At 50.5% G+C, this 13,564-nt stretch overlaps 1 long non-coding RNA gene across 1 annotated transcript; it reads left to right on the top strand.

The window, feature by feature from the left end:
* The first annotated feature begins 5,427 nt into the window (after positions 1–5,427).
* Positions 5,428–12,091, top strand: LOC143442913 (uncharacterized). Its single transcript, XR_013111545.1, has 3 exons — positions 5,428–7,629; positions 10,281–10,358; positions 10,537–12,091. It is a non-coding gene; the product is annotated as an uncharacterized LOC143442913 (long non-coding RNA).
* The last annotated feature ends 1,473 nt before the right edge of the window (positions 12,092–13,564 follow it).

Genomic DNA, 13,564 nt, shown 5'->3' with positions numbered 1-13,564 from the left:
CTTTAGTTTTAGCTTGTTTTAGTTTTGTTTTAGTTCAGAACAGGGGACCACAACCATATGCTTGGAGATCAACAAACTCTAAAGCAAGGATCACAAGCTGCGTTTTGAGCTGGGCATGCTGCTGTGCACCTGTAATTCCAGCACTCAGTAGGCTGAGGCAGAAGAACTGTTGTTGACAGTTTAAGGCTATATAGTTGGGCTTTGTCCCAAAAAACTATTTAACTCCAAGATCACAGCCGACTTTGGGGGCACAGCCCAGAATCTGCTTTGCTCACATCCATCCTCTGAGCACAGGCTCACAGTAAACCACCCCTCCCTGGCTGTGTGGAAGGCATGGCCTCACATGCCTCAGACGCTGCCTGTAGATACTGTTGGGGTCACCTCCCTCCCCCATGAGTATCCCCACTCCTGGCAGTCCTACCTGGGACCTCTCACATGGAGACTTCCATAGAGCAGGTTCCCCGGTGCAGGCTCGCACTGGATCTGGGTCTGTGGCCCTGCTGCACTGCTTCAGCTGGGGTCCATATTGATGCCCTCGGCCCATATTACCATCAAAGGCCATGTGGATGTCCGTGCTCCATACTGTCACCATGATCTGTGTTCCCACTGACTGTAAAGGGCAAGAGAGCTTTTTTTTCTGCAGTGGTATAGTAACTGTAGACTTGAAGTTGAGAATGGGAAACACACAGGTCTTCTGTGGCAACCTCTTCTCCCTACCCCCAACCCACCCAACCCCTTAGAAAGAAACAGCTTCAACAGGAAGCCATTGAAGAGAACTCTTAAAAACTCTGATAAGGATACTGAATTGTAGCTTTCCACAACTGATGGCTTCTGGTACGGGGAGCGGGGAGTGGAGGGTCTGGCCACTGGGAGTGTGATTGTGTTCTAATGAGTATAACAGCAACACAAATTGGACTTGGTTTTGGGAAGGGGGTTGGAGAGAGTTGGGTTTTTTTATTTTATTTTTTTTTTTGTTTCTGTTGTTTTGAAGAGGCATCACAAGGATGGGGTGGGCAGACCTAAGAAGACTGAGAAATGAGTATGATCAGAGTGCATGATGTGAAATTCCCAAATAATAAAAATATTATTAAAAAAAAAAAAAGGTAGAGGGGGTAAGTAGAGCCCCTCCCCTCCATGAGGACTTATGTGCAGAAGCAGAAACGGGGGTCTACTTGGAGACAGGAAGGGGGTGCACAGGAAGTGGGGGCAGAGAGGGTAATAGGAAGCGGGTATAATCAAAACTCATTATGCACAGCTTTGGTTTTCTGTTATGTGATAAACGCTATAACCAAAAGCAACTTGGAGAGAAAAGGGTTTATTATCTCAGGCTTACAGTCATCACGAAGGGAAGTCAGGGCAGGAACTCAAGGCAAGATCCTGGAGGAAGAGCGGAAGCAGAGGCCAGAGAGGAATGCTCCTCGCTGGCTTGCTCGCTATGGCTTGCTCAGCCTGTGCTTGTTTGTTTGTTTGTTTGTAATATAACCTAGGACTTTCTATCTAGGGTATCACTGCCCACAGTAGTGCTGGGCCCTTCTACATCAGTCATTAATTAAGAAAATGCTATACATCCGAGCAGTGGTGGCGCACGCCTTTAATCCCAGCACTTGGGAGGCAGAGGCAGGTGGATTTCTGAGTTCGAGGCCAGCCTGGTCTACAGAGTGAGTTCCAGGACAGCCAGGACTATACAGAGAAACCCTGTCTTGAAAAACCAAAAAAAAAAAAAAAAAAGAAAAAAAAGAAAAGAAAAGAAAATGAAAATGCTATACAAACGTGCCTGATGGAAGCGTTTTCTCAGTTGAGAATCCTTCCCAGATGACTCCAGCTTGTGGCAAGCCGACAAAAACCAACACAGTAATGGCATAATGAATCCATTATGATATATAATTTGTATGTGTTAACATCTTCCTTTGGCCTCCATGTGCACACACACAAATGTACTCATACCTGTATAGACACACACACACAGGAGGAGGAGTCACAATTGTGTTGAAGTTCAGGACTGTGGAGTGTTGGAATGTTACAGATTGAGAAGCAAAATTACCTTGTGCTATCTTCAGCCCCTTTATGATAGCCACTTGTTGTTCTCTTGTGTCTGACTTAACATCCTTGTGACTATCACACCAAACGTTTTGAAATGTGTTAACTTAATAGACCACTAGGTTCCACCAACCCCAAAGCTAAGAATATCATCAGACACAAAAGCTAAGAATGTCCAAGACCTATAAAAGACTCCCCGACTTTGCTGTAGCCCACCTACCCTTCTTTTATTCTGTGACTATAAAAGTGACATAGCTGCTTCCATATTGAAATGGAATGGAATTCATGGCAGCATGAATTCATGTTGAGGGTCACAGTCATTCATATCTGGCCCAGAGTAAGTGACCTCTGAGTCTCTTTGGAGCAGAGCTGAGTATTGCATGAACAGTGACATGTGCTCGCCCTGAATGGCAGCAGCCTGTGTGTTTAATTAGAACATTCTGTGGCCTGAGCAATACATGGTTTCTGCCCTGGCAGGGAAACAGGTGTGTAGCAACATGCACCTGGAGAGTGACCTTGGAAGACCCTCTGATACACACACACACCAGAGGTCCTGGAGGCATCAACACCATGATTCCTGAGTTTCCCTGTCTGTTCATGCATTCATTCTATGCTTAGCACTGTCCTATGACTTAGCAGCTGGGCTGGGAAGATGAGTAGGTAGAACCTCACAGGGGAGCAGGGAGACAGGCTCACTGCAGCACCAAGGCGCAGTGAAATACAGAGGAGGGACAAGAACTCTGTGGCGAAGACACAAGTGGGAAAGATCTGTACAGGAGCTGTCAACATACTAAGTGTCCCTGCCTGACCAGAGCAAGTGAGATTCTCACAGCCAGAAAGAAGGCAGCTGAGGCCCAGCCCAGGACCATCACCCCAGCTGGAACTACAGGGTGTGGTTGGAGCAGGGATGGGCTTGAGATAAGAGACTGGCAGGTGATCAGAGCCCTGAGCCCCAGAATCTAGAAGCTAAGGGATCTGGATTTCGATTTTGGAGCAGAAGTCATAGACAATAAGGGTGCAGAGGGTGAAAGAGAAAAGGGAAAGAGGAGGGAAAAGGGAAGGAGGGGAGAAGCAGAAGAAAAGGAGGCAGGCAGGAGAGGTAGGAAGATAAGCCCGCTCTCTGCAGGCCCTCAGGCACCTCTAAATGGCCTAGATTTCTGATCACAGCAGTGTAGCAGTTGCCAATTGGCCTGTCTCCATCACTTGAGACAAACCACTCCAGGCCCCTGCGTCCGTCCCAGCATCCATCAAGCCAGTAGCCAAGAACACCTTCGCAGAAATGCACTAGTCTCTCAGCCCTGGCAGGAGCTGGAAATTTGGGGTCTACCTTTTCCCAGCAGGCCATGGGAGTGTCTAGGAAGGCCAGGAATGGCTGAGGACAAGCAGGTGGAAGGGCAGTAAGGTGGGTGGGCAGCTCTGGTCTGGATGTTCCTAAGTCCCCAAGCTACAAACGCAGCAGCAAACAGGAATTTCTTGTTGCTCTCAGAATTCAGTAAGTCATGAAGAAGCCACTGGAGACAGACAGTAGGCAGGCATGGGTTGGGAGACTGGGGGTGAAAGAAAAGCAAGTTGAGGTCTCAACAGAGAGAAGTGCAGAGGCCATTTCAATCCTAGGAGTGGGCAGCAAGAGACACAGTCAAGAGTCTGTCTCTCTTTCCAACCCCACCTCTCTGCCTTTCTGCCTCTCTCTGAGACCAAATGATGTCCTGGGACAAGGTGGAGGAATAACACAAGGGACCCTTGGTGGCTGGCCCAGGCTGCCACACCAGATACAGTCCTTAGACACTGTGAGGGACCATCCTCTGCTAAATGACCATATTTTTCAAAAGGCAGTCGTGGCTCTAGTGGATCTACAACACAGCCTGGCTCAAGGACTAAGAGGAAGCTGGGATATGCTAAGAGCCCACCCAGAAGTCAGGATCCCTGTGCTCACACAGGGCACGGGCATGCCACAACAGGTCCCAGGACCGATGTCCCCAAGTCAAAGATGAATGCTTCATTTCACAAGCATGCTCATTTCAGTCATGAATGCCTAACACCCCTAGAGTAGAGGCAAAACACATAACTAACCTCATTATAAAGATGCATTTTGAGACAGGGTCTCATGTATCCCAGGCTGGTCTCAAACTTGCTGTGCAGCCAAGAATGACCTTCCTGCCACCACATCCTGAATGTTGAGATGTGCACCATCACACCTTTTTCAAGCAATTCTGTGGATCAAACGTGATCATGCCCTTGAAGACCCCCCATACTCGGGAGACCCTTCCTCAAGTCTCAGGAAATCACGACCACCCAAAGGTCACAAGAAACCATACCTGGATGCAATCAGCAGAGGCTTTATTAGGGAAGTAACCTGGCTGCCAGCGGTCTCACTACCACTCACGCAGGAGTAGAGTTTGACAACTACAGCCAGTCCGAGGAGGGTTTTAAAGGGAAAAACCACAAACCAGGGTAGTGGGGAGGGGGTGAGGGTTGTCAAGGATACAAAACAAAAATAGTGGGACATTTCAGAGGTACTCACCCTAAATGATTAGTCATGTGAAAATCACTCTACACACTCATTCTTCTCAAAAATGTAGTCTTACCATGTCACTGTCCCCTATACCGTCATTACAAAATATTTCTCGCTTCCTCCTGTCATAGCCCCACCTAGATGGCTTGTATTTTTTTTTTTTTTTTTTTTTTTTTTTGGTCAGGAATGTGTCTTCCTGCTTCGGGGCCCTCCCACACCCACAGGTGAGCCTGCTGCCTGAGGCTTGAGGAATGTAATCCATAATGTCCTTCACCCAGAATGTCCTGGGGTAGTGAAAATCTTACATTCAGTTCCGCTTTCTGGAACTTGCATTTTTCTGCCCAGGTCTAAGGGCAAAGAAAAAGTCTACATATATTTCATAAAATGGCCTTTATAATTTTTCACTCTACACCCTAACCAGTGGAGCAACAACCCTAGTCCCAGAAGAGGTTCTTTCTGTTTATAAGATAGGCTGGCCTCAAACCCACAGAGATTTATCTGCCTCTGCCTCCCAAGTTCTGGAATTAAAGATGTGCACCAACCACCATGCCTAGCTGAACAACTTTTTAATATAGTTCAGGGGAATACACAGGGCCTTCACTTTTGAGTCAAGAAGCAGCTGAGAAAGCCTTGGCCTGCTTGATGTAGTGGCACAGCCTTAAATCCCAACGGAGGTAGACAGAGGCAGAGACAGGTGAATCTCTGTGAGTTCAAGGCCAGCCTGGTCTATATAGAGATTTTCAGGACAGCTACAGCTACACAGTGAGACCCTGTCTCAAAAATACATACATACATACACACACACACACACACACACACACACACACACACACACACATGAAAGGGAAGGAAGAGAGAGAAAAGAAGAAACAAAGGAAGAAGACAATCCCTGGAAGATAAGCCCTGTTAATCCTCTGAGGAATTTGCCATTGAGTATAGCTAAGACTGACCTCCAGTGACTGTGACCTTCTGTTGGCCTGTGATACTGCAGACTGGAGACAAAGACTCAGAGACAACAGTCGCAATTGTCTGGAGCCATGCATAGGATCCCGGGTCTAACAACCTAACTCTTGAGCCCCACCTTTTCCATTGAGCTAGGGCTGGCTACTAGACAGCCAGTGCCATTGAGAGCTAAGGTCTAGAGAGCTGGACGGGCAAATTCCATTGAGGTTCTTGTTACCACTCCTAGACAGCAGACTGGTACTGTGAGATGCCACCCGCAGCAGGAGCAGGGGCAAGTATAGAGACCACTCAATCTTCTGACCCCAGGTGTTCAGGGCTAGGGCAGAACCTGGAAGATCTCCTGGGGTTCCTGGCAATCCCCAGAGGGTTGTAGAGAGGCCCTTCTGAGGGGACAGTGAGTGAGGAGCTGTTCTTATCCACACAGGAAAAAGAATGAAGCCAGATCTCCAGCCAGGTGGGGTTCCAGATCCCCAGTCAGGGGCACTGTACAGCGTGTCAGAGGCACACAATCATCTGGCAGGGAAGAAGCTCAATTGACTCCAGGGACATTAGCAAATCTAAGCTATATTCAAACCTAGAATGGATTACGGAAATGTTTCCTCTCTTAAAATCAAAGAGTGATGGCACGTGCCCTTGGGAGGTAGGAGCAGATGGGTCAGAAGGTTGCCTGGTGCTGTGGCACACAACTTTGATCCCAGTACTTGGGAGGCAGAGGCAGGCTGATCTCTGTGAGTTCCAGGCCTGCCTGGTCTATAGAGTGAGTTCTAAGACAGCCAGGGCTACATAGTCTGTCTCAAAGAAAAAGAAAAAGGAAGGGGGAGAGAAAGAGACAGAGAGACAGACAGAGACAGAAAGAGATGGACAGAGGGAGGAAAAGGAGGATGAAAAGGACAAGGAGAAGGAATGACCACCTAGAGTTGAAGATTTCACCTACTTTGGCACCTCTGTGATCAGGGTGGCACTCTTGCTGTTTTGTGGAAGAAGGATTGTGAGCAAACATGAAGGTGGAAACTCATGACACCTTGAAGTCACACCATAGCTCTGGCTTCCTCAGGTCTGACTATTAGGCAGCCAAAAAATCTGGGGCATGGGGAGCACTGGCCAAGCTGAGTAAAGACAAGGAAGGGGGAAAGAAAAGGCGTAGGAGGGAAGGTGACTCCTAGGAGCTGTAAAACCTAGGACAGAGGTCGTGCCCAGTGTCTCAGAGCTGACTGAGAAAGGGCAGGGGTGCAGGGCACCATCCTGGTCAGCAGAGTTTCACCCTCCTGTGTGGACATAGGAATGGGCCCTCTGTTCACAGGCAGAAGGCTTGATCTGCTCACAAACAGCTAAGAACCCTGTATGTAGGGTGAAGAGCCCAGAAGGGGAATGAAGCACACACAAGGGTTAGAGGAAAGGCCCTCTGCAACCCAGTGCACCCTTAACAATTGGAGCTACCCCTGTAGCTTTATTAAACAGACAGCGCTGCCAGATCTCTGTGAGTTCGAACCCAGTCTGGTCTATATAGTGACCTCTAGCCACTGTCTCTCCAGGGTAGGCACCAAGAATCCAGGCCCCACTGGCTTCAAGGCAATGCTGAACTCTGAAAGTGCCTGTTTCTGGGAGGTAAAGACAGTGGAGACTTGTTGAGTTCCAAAACACTGGTAGACTCTGTGCCTGTTTGTCCTATATCTGTCCAATAGAGGGCAGTGTGTTGTGACCCTTAATCTTGGCTCTAGCTCCAACCAAGGAGTTGCCAGAAAAGTACAAGGTGTCTGCTGGATTTGAATTTCAGATAGATGCACTAAGGCATGCTCATCTGGAACCAAAGCCATACCAGGTCTGCCTTTTCTTTGCTAACTCCAGAGAGCTTCCTAGGCATAGCACGGGCAACCCCAAAGACTGAAGGTGCTTCTTAGGAATTAGGGCAAAGACAACAGGAGACAAGAAGTTGGAGCTGGGTTGGCACGCAGGGAGGTCACACCTACCCTAGCCATGACTCTGGCGCATGCTCAGGAGGGGTGGGGCAAGGTGGTGTGAGCTCTTGGACCTTGCCTGACTCATTGGCTTCCACCAAAGACTCTCTGGTTGAGGCCTTCATGCTGTGAAGGGTGCGGTGCTGGTCAAAGACCAGAAAGGTAGGTGTGCTGGCTCTGGGGTGGCTGCACTCACACTTACCATTCTTAACATCCCCTAGTCTTGAACAGCACACAGCTAAAGTTCTTCCTTCAGAAGAACTTCTACAGTTTCCTTCTCACCCAGACAGACACCTGTCCTCTGCCTGTCTGGGCTCCTAAAACCAACGTACGTGTGTGTGTGTGTGTGTGTGTGTGTGTGTGTGTGTGTGTGTGTGTCTGTCTGTCTGTCTGTGTCTGTCTGTGTGTCTGTCTGTGTGTCTGTCTGTGTCTGTCTGTGTCTGTGTCTGTGTGTCCTGTCCTCTGTTTGGAGTCTCCCTGGGTCTTCTACATCATGAATCCATCTGGAATTTACTAGGTTTCTGATGTGAGTCAGGAACTGACTTTACACCTTTGGGGTTTGCTACTTGCCTTAGAACAACCTGCCCTCTCACAAAAGGGGAAAAGATGAATTCGGAGATCCTTGGATCTTGGGAAAGGATCTCTATAGAACAAAGAAGAAAAATGAATGAAATGGAGGATCAAACAAGAATGACAGACACTGAGGTCCTGTGTCACTTCCGTGCCCGAGCCCCTTTAGAGAACATTGGATTAGCATTGTCTGGATACTTATCTGATCCCAGAGGCACATCACTCATCTTAAAGCTTCTTCTGCATGGCCTCAAATCCCTCAGCCATCCTTCTTTGTGGGTTCTGGGCTTAGCTCAGCAATTCTGGACTCTCACATTCCCAGGTTCACCTGGGCTCTCAACCTTCCTGTCTACAGTATATGGAAGGGAGGGTCCTTCATTCAATCCTTTTCCAACAGGCTTCTTAGGAGAGGCATGAAGCAGCTATTAGAACCAGATGAGGAAAGCAAGATGATGGGGTAAACCAAGGCTGGGATGAAGTGGGTAAGAAACCACCTGCCCCTAACAACAGGGCCAGGCAGGATCCTAGGGATGCTACCTCTCCCCTACCTACATAGGCCTCATGGATCCCACAGCCCAGAGCCTGGCCTAGCTTACCAGAGGAACAAAGACAGCAGGCCAACTCTGCCCCCTCTGGACTCCATGGAAGGCCTGTATGGGCCTCTTGGGGACACAACAAAGTGGGGCTCTGGGAGTACCACAGTAACAGCTCACACAAGGATAGTCTCAGCACTGTCCTTCCTCCTACTTGACAAAGGAGGAGATGTGACCTGGGGGAAGGGCCTACTTGGGCTTCTAGTCAGAAGACACATGCAGGATCCAAGCCAGGCTTTAGAGTACGCACCTGTAAGCCTTCGGACAGTTTGCACCTTATCTTGCCAGGATGGTGGTTCCCACGGAGCTCACAAGTCCTTTGCTCCTGGGCAGAGCTGTTGAAGTCACTAGGTGTACATAAGGGCTGGGAAACAACCTGCTGTCGTTCCTGACCAGGCTGCCAGGAAGTTGGAGGGGATTGAGGAAAACATGTTCACACGCCTACCAGACCAGGGCCCTCCAACCTCTGTCATTCCCACCTCAGTCACAGAATAGGACCAGACCTTGGGTAGCTTCCACTGTGGCCTCTAGAAATCCAGACAATAAACAGCAAGAGAGCAGAGCCCACAAGGCAAGGTGCTGGCTTCATAGAGGAGAGAATGGGGCTCCTCTGCCCTATCAGGTGACAACAGCCCAAGGCAGGCACCCCAAGACTAGCCAGACAGAAAGTCCCTCCCTAACGGGCAGCATGGGGTGAGATAGTACTGCATGCTTGGACTCCATTCCTGTCCTTCTCCAGCTGACTTGAGGAGCAGCCAGTACAGCTGACTACATTGTGGATGCCAGCTGGGCTAGAGGTCAGGTGGTCTGAGGACTTTAACACACTCTGCCAAAGCCTTGGCATATCTGCCATTGCCTTCTCCTCACATGCTGGAAACCTCCTCACAGTTTATCCAGTGCAATGTCGCAAAGCATCTATGGCCTTGTCCCCTTTAAACAGACTGAACCCCGAGGCCAAAGAGGTGCGACTGGCTGCAGGGGAACTGGGAGAAAGATGACAGGGCTGAGTTGCTTGGCTTTGGCTTGGGCCTTTACAACAGGCCCCCCTAATTTGTTGGGGTCCCTAGGGATATGTACTCACCTTTGTAGGCCTCTTCTACCTGTCCAAGGATGGGGCTGGGTGAGTAAGCCACCAACTGCAGCAAGGCCTCTTTCCCTGCCAGGGGCCCCTCTTACCCCAGCTCTCCCCGCCCCACCACCACCACCACCTGAAGGTATCATTTAGATGCAAGTTGGGAGCAGCAGGGAAAAGCCGACTGTTCTGGGCCCTGCATCCCCTCCTCCCAGGCCAGTCTTGCTCCTCTTTGGACCCAATCCCTCTCCCCAATCCCTCGGCATCTTTTTACCCTCCCCATGGTTAGTTCTGATTGTCCACTTGACAGGTTCTCAATCACCTAGGAGAGATGCCTCTCGGTATCTCTGTGAGGGATTATCTAGATTAAACCAGATAAGGCAGGAAGACCCTCCCCTCAGGCTTGGCTCCAAGCTGAAACAAAGGAGAAAGGCCTCTGAGCAACAACTCTCTCTGTGCTTCTAGCCTGCAGAAGCGATGCAACCTGTTGCCTAACCCTCCAGATGTCATCATGACGGACTGGATCTTCTTCGATTAGTAAATCAAAATAAATCTTCCCTCCTTAAATTGCTTTCCAGGTATTGTGACCACAGCAATGAAAAAAAGTAACACACTCCCAGCCTGGAGACCCAGAGCTTGAAACAGTACTTACAGAGGTATGCAGAATCTTCCAGATGTGGGCATGTTCTCCAGCCTGTCCCTCCCTTACCCTCTGTTCCCTAGGGAATATGTGGATACCCACTTTCCTGGCAAGGCAGGAACCCCTGCACCGCCTTACTTCATTTATTTTTAAGCACAAGCCCATGAAACATTCACAGGCTCCTTTATTTACAGGTGGCAAGGATGGCATCAGTGTTCTTGTGACACATCCACCAAGAGGCTGGAACTCTCCGAGGGGACCCATAGGGGACAGGCCAGAGCCAGTTCCTCTGCAGTGTGCTCTGCCCTCCTCCCCCTCCCCCTTTTCTCCTTTCTCCACAATCCTTTCTGTCAGTCTTCCTTTCCTTCTTTCCCTCCTCTTTCTTCTCCCCCTCATGTCCTTCCCACTCCTTCTCCCCATCCTCCTCCTCCTTCCTTTCTTCTTTCTCCTCCTTTTCTTTATCTTCCAGCTTAGCTTCCTCTACTCTTGAGTTCCCCTTAAGGAGTCAAAACCCCTGGAGTGTCCCACCAGTGAGAACAGGATTCATAGAGGGCACTCCTACTCTGTCTCAAGACCCACTCCAGGCTCTCAGTCTTGGCTCTTCTCTCTCCTGGGTGGGGTCACAGCGCCCCTACATGTACTCCTACCCCCACTTGATGCTTTGATAGCACAATGAAGCTTCAATTCTTTCAACCCCCTAGTTGAGGCTAGCGTCTTCATTTTACATAGGAGGAAACTGCATGCCTGTGCACTCGGTAGCCTGGAGCTGGTGGCCAGGTCAACAAGACTTCAAAGTGGGTAGGTACCCGCCCTCCCTGCCTGGTATGCCACAGTCAGGAGTCACCAGCTTTTTGCCTCAGCTTCCAGGAAGTATGGTGCTCTTCTCCTTATATCTCTTTCCTCCCCCTGCTCCCCAGAAGAAACGCAAAGACTTCAGTGCCTCACCATATCGTGGGGAGGACACTGTCGGGGAAGGGGGCAGATGGGCTGGGCTCAACCTCTGGTTGCCTGCCTACTCCCTGTGCAAGCATTCCCCACACCCGGTTCCCAGGCATCCCCTTGCCAGCAAAGGCTCCCCTTCTGGGCCCAGAACTTTAGGTAGGAAGGCAGCTCAGCCCTGACAATGCCACCAGGTGTCATGTGCTGACTGGCTGCCTCCCAGCAAATGCCCAGGAGGGCTCTCAGCTGTCCTCAAGCTGGGACACAAGTTGTCTGGCACTGCCTGCTTGACACACACCCCCAGCACCTCCAGGGTAGTGGGGCCACCCTCCTTTCTACCTCTCTCTTGGGTAAACAGAGTAGACTCTTTAGCAGCCCCTAAGTGACTGAGAAGCACTTGCCTTAAGGGAAATCTCTCTTAGTCCATCAGATCCTCACGATCCTCTAGGTTTCACTTCTAAAAGCAGAACTTTTCCACAACTCAGAATGTGACTCTATTGAAAGTAACCACCCTTCCCCGCGAATAGGATGAAAACTGAAAACCGCCTTTCAACACTTAGTGGGCTAAGAGTGGGAAGAGATTGAAGAGAAGTCAAGGGACTGACTCTCTTAGAGGCAAACTGTCTTGCCTCCAGGGATGCCACAGACTCAACCAAAGCCCCTTACTCAAGCTGCCACCACTTCCCTTGGGACCAGAAGGGGCAAGGCAGCCTCCAAACCCTGGCTGGTCTGTGGAACCAGCCTCCTTCTCCACTACTCCCTGGCTGGTAACTTACCTCAATTACACATCAGTAAAATGGGGTTACCTTAGCTCTTGTGAGGAGTCTTTACTGAGAACTGTTACATACACTAAGGCAGAACAGTGTAGGGGGAGGAAGGAGGAGATAACAAACTTTGGCAGAGACCCTACCAAGAGTAGAATGAAATATCAAGAAGAATTTGGAGGTCACCCTCAGCTAGGTAAGAGGTTTGAAGGCAGCCTGGTTTACCTTGTTCCAAAACCAAATAGGAGCTGGAGCTGCCACAGCTCAGTGGTTAAGAGCACTTGCTGCTTTCATAGAGGACCCAGTTTCAGTTGTCAGCACTGCCTCTGACTCCCTCAGGGACCAGACATGCAGATGGTATGCATGCATACATGTACATAAGACACTCATACACACAAAATAAACCTTTAAAACTTAAAGACATAAAACAATACGATAACAGTGGGGGGCTAGAATTAAGAGGGCAGGAAGGACTCAGCATACATTTCCTTGGGGGGGAGGGGGGGAGCTGTGAGATCTGTCTTGGGGATCTCAGCGCCCCCAGCTGGATCCTAGTTACTCGGGTAGATACTACAATTTTCATCGCAGTATCTGAGAAAACCAGGGGCCAGAGATTCCCTCAGAATGCCTGGGCATAGGGGAGCCTTTGGGCACATTAAGATCACAGCCATCACTGAGTTCCACTCCCAAGTGCGGACTGACCTCACCAGAAAGGAAGCTAGATGCATTTTGTCATTGACATCTGCTCTGAGAGCGTGATCCGGAAGGGTGTATGTATATGCCAGGCCTGCAAGCCCAAGGCAGATATCCTTTTACTACAAGTGTAACAAGTGTCCCAGTGAGCATCAACTAAAAGGGGCTCTGCTAGGCTAGCGGGTCTGCCGAGGTGAGCTGAGCGCACGAGAACACAATCGCCTGATCCACACTGCTGGCCGGGCACCAGAAGGTCCCCGGTGACACAGTGCCCCAGGGACACCCCTACTCTTGCTCCAAAACTCTCACCACTCCTTCTGCCTCCCCTGTCTCATTGCATCATGGAGGTGGGACTTCAGTCTCCCTGCTCAAGGGAACCTAAAGGGCCCAGGCCACCAGCCAGGTGGTCTTAGCCAGGTCACTCAGCAGCGCCAGGTCACTCAGTAGCCGGTCAATGGTCCTTTGTGTGATGACAAGACTGGCATAATGGACACGTCTTAGGCCGGTTGCACGCCCCTGGGGAGCAGTGGTGCCCGGCTGGGGACTTGTGGCCGTGGGCCACGGTGCAGGGGCGTGGGAGGCAACGCCAGAGCCCAGGCCACCCGGCTGCTCAGAGATGGGAGCCGCGGGACGAGTGAGGGAACCTCAATGTCCTGCCGCAAGGGGCAGGGTGGCAGGGCGGAGCGGGGCGGAGAGGGCAACACCCGGAGGGCCGCGGGAGGCGGGGTCCGCGACCAGGACGCGGCGGGGCGGAGCGGGGCGCGGTGCCCCCCGGCAGGGCCAGGCCCGGAGGGGCGGGGCGGGAACGGGGCGGGACGGCCGCACC

Source organism: Arvicanthis niloticus, chromosome 6 (genome assembly GCF_011762505.2).
Source record: "Arvicanthis niloticus isolate mArvNil1 chromosome 6, mArvNil1.pat.X, whole genome shotgun sequence".
Lineage (NCBI taxonomy): Eukaryota > Metazoa > Chordata > Mammalia > Rodentia > Muridae > Arvicanthis > Arvicanthis niloticus.
This window is presented reverse-complemented; position numbering and strand designations above follow the sequence as displayed.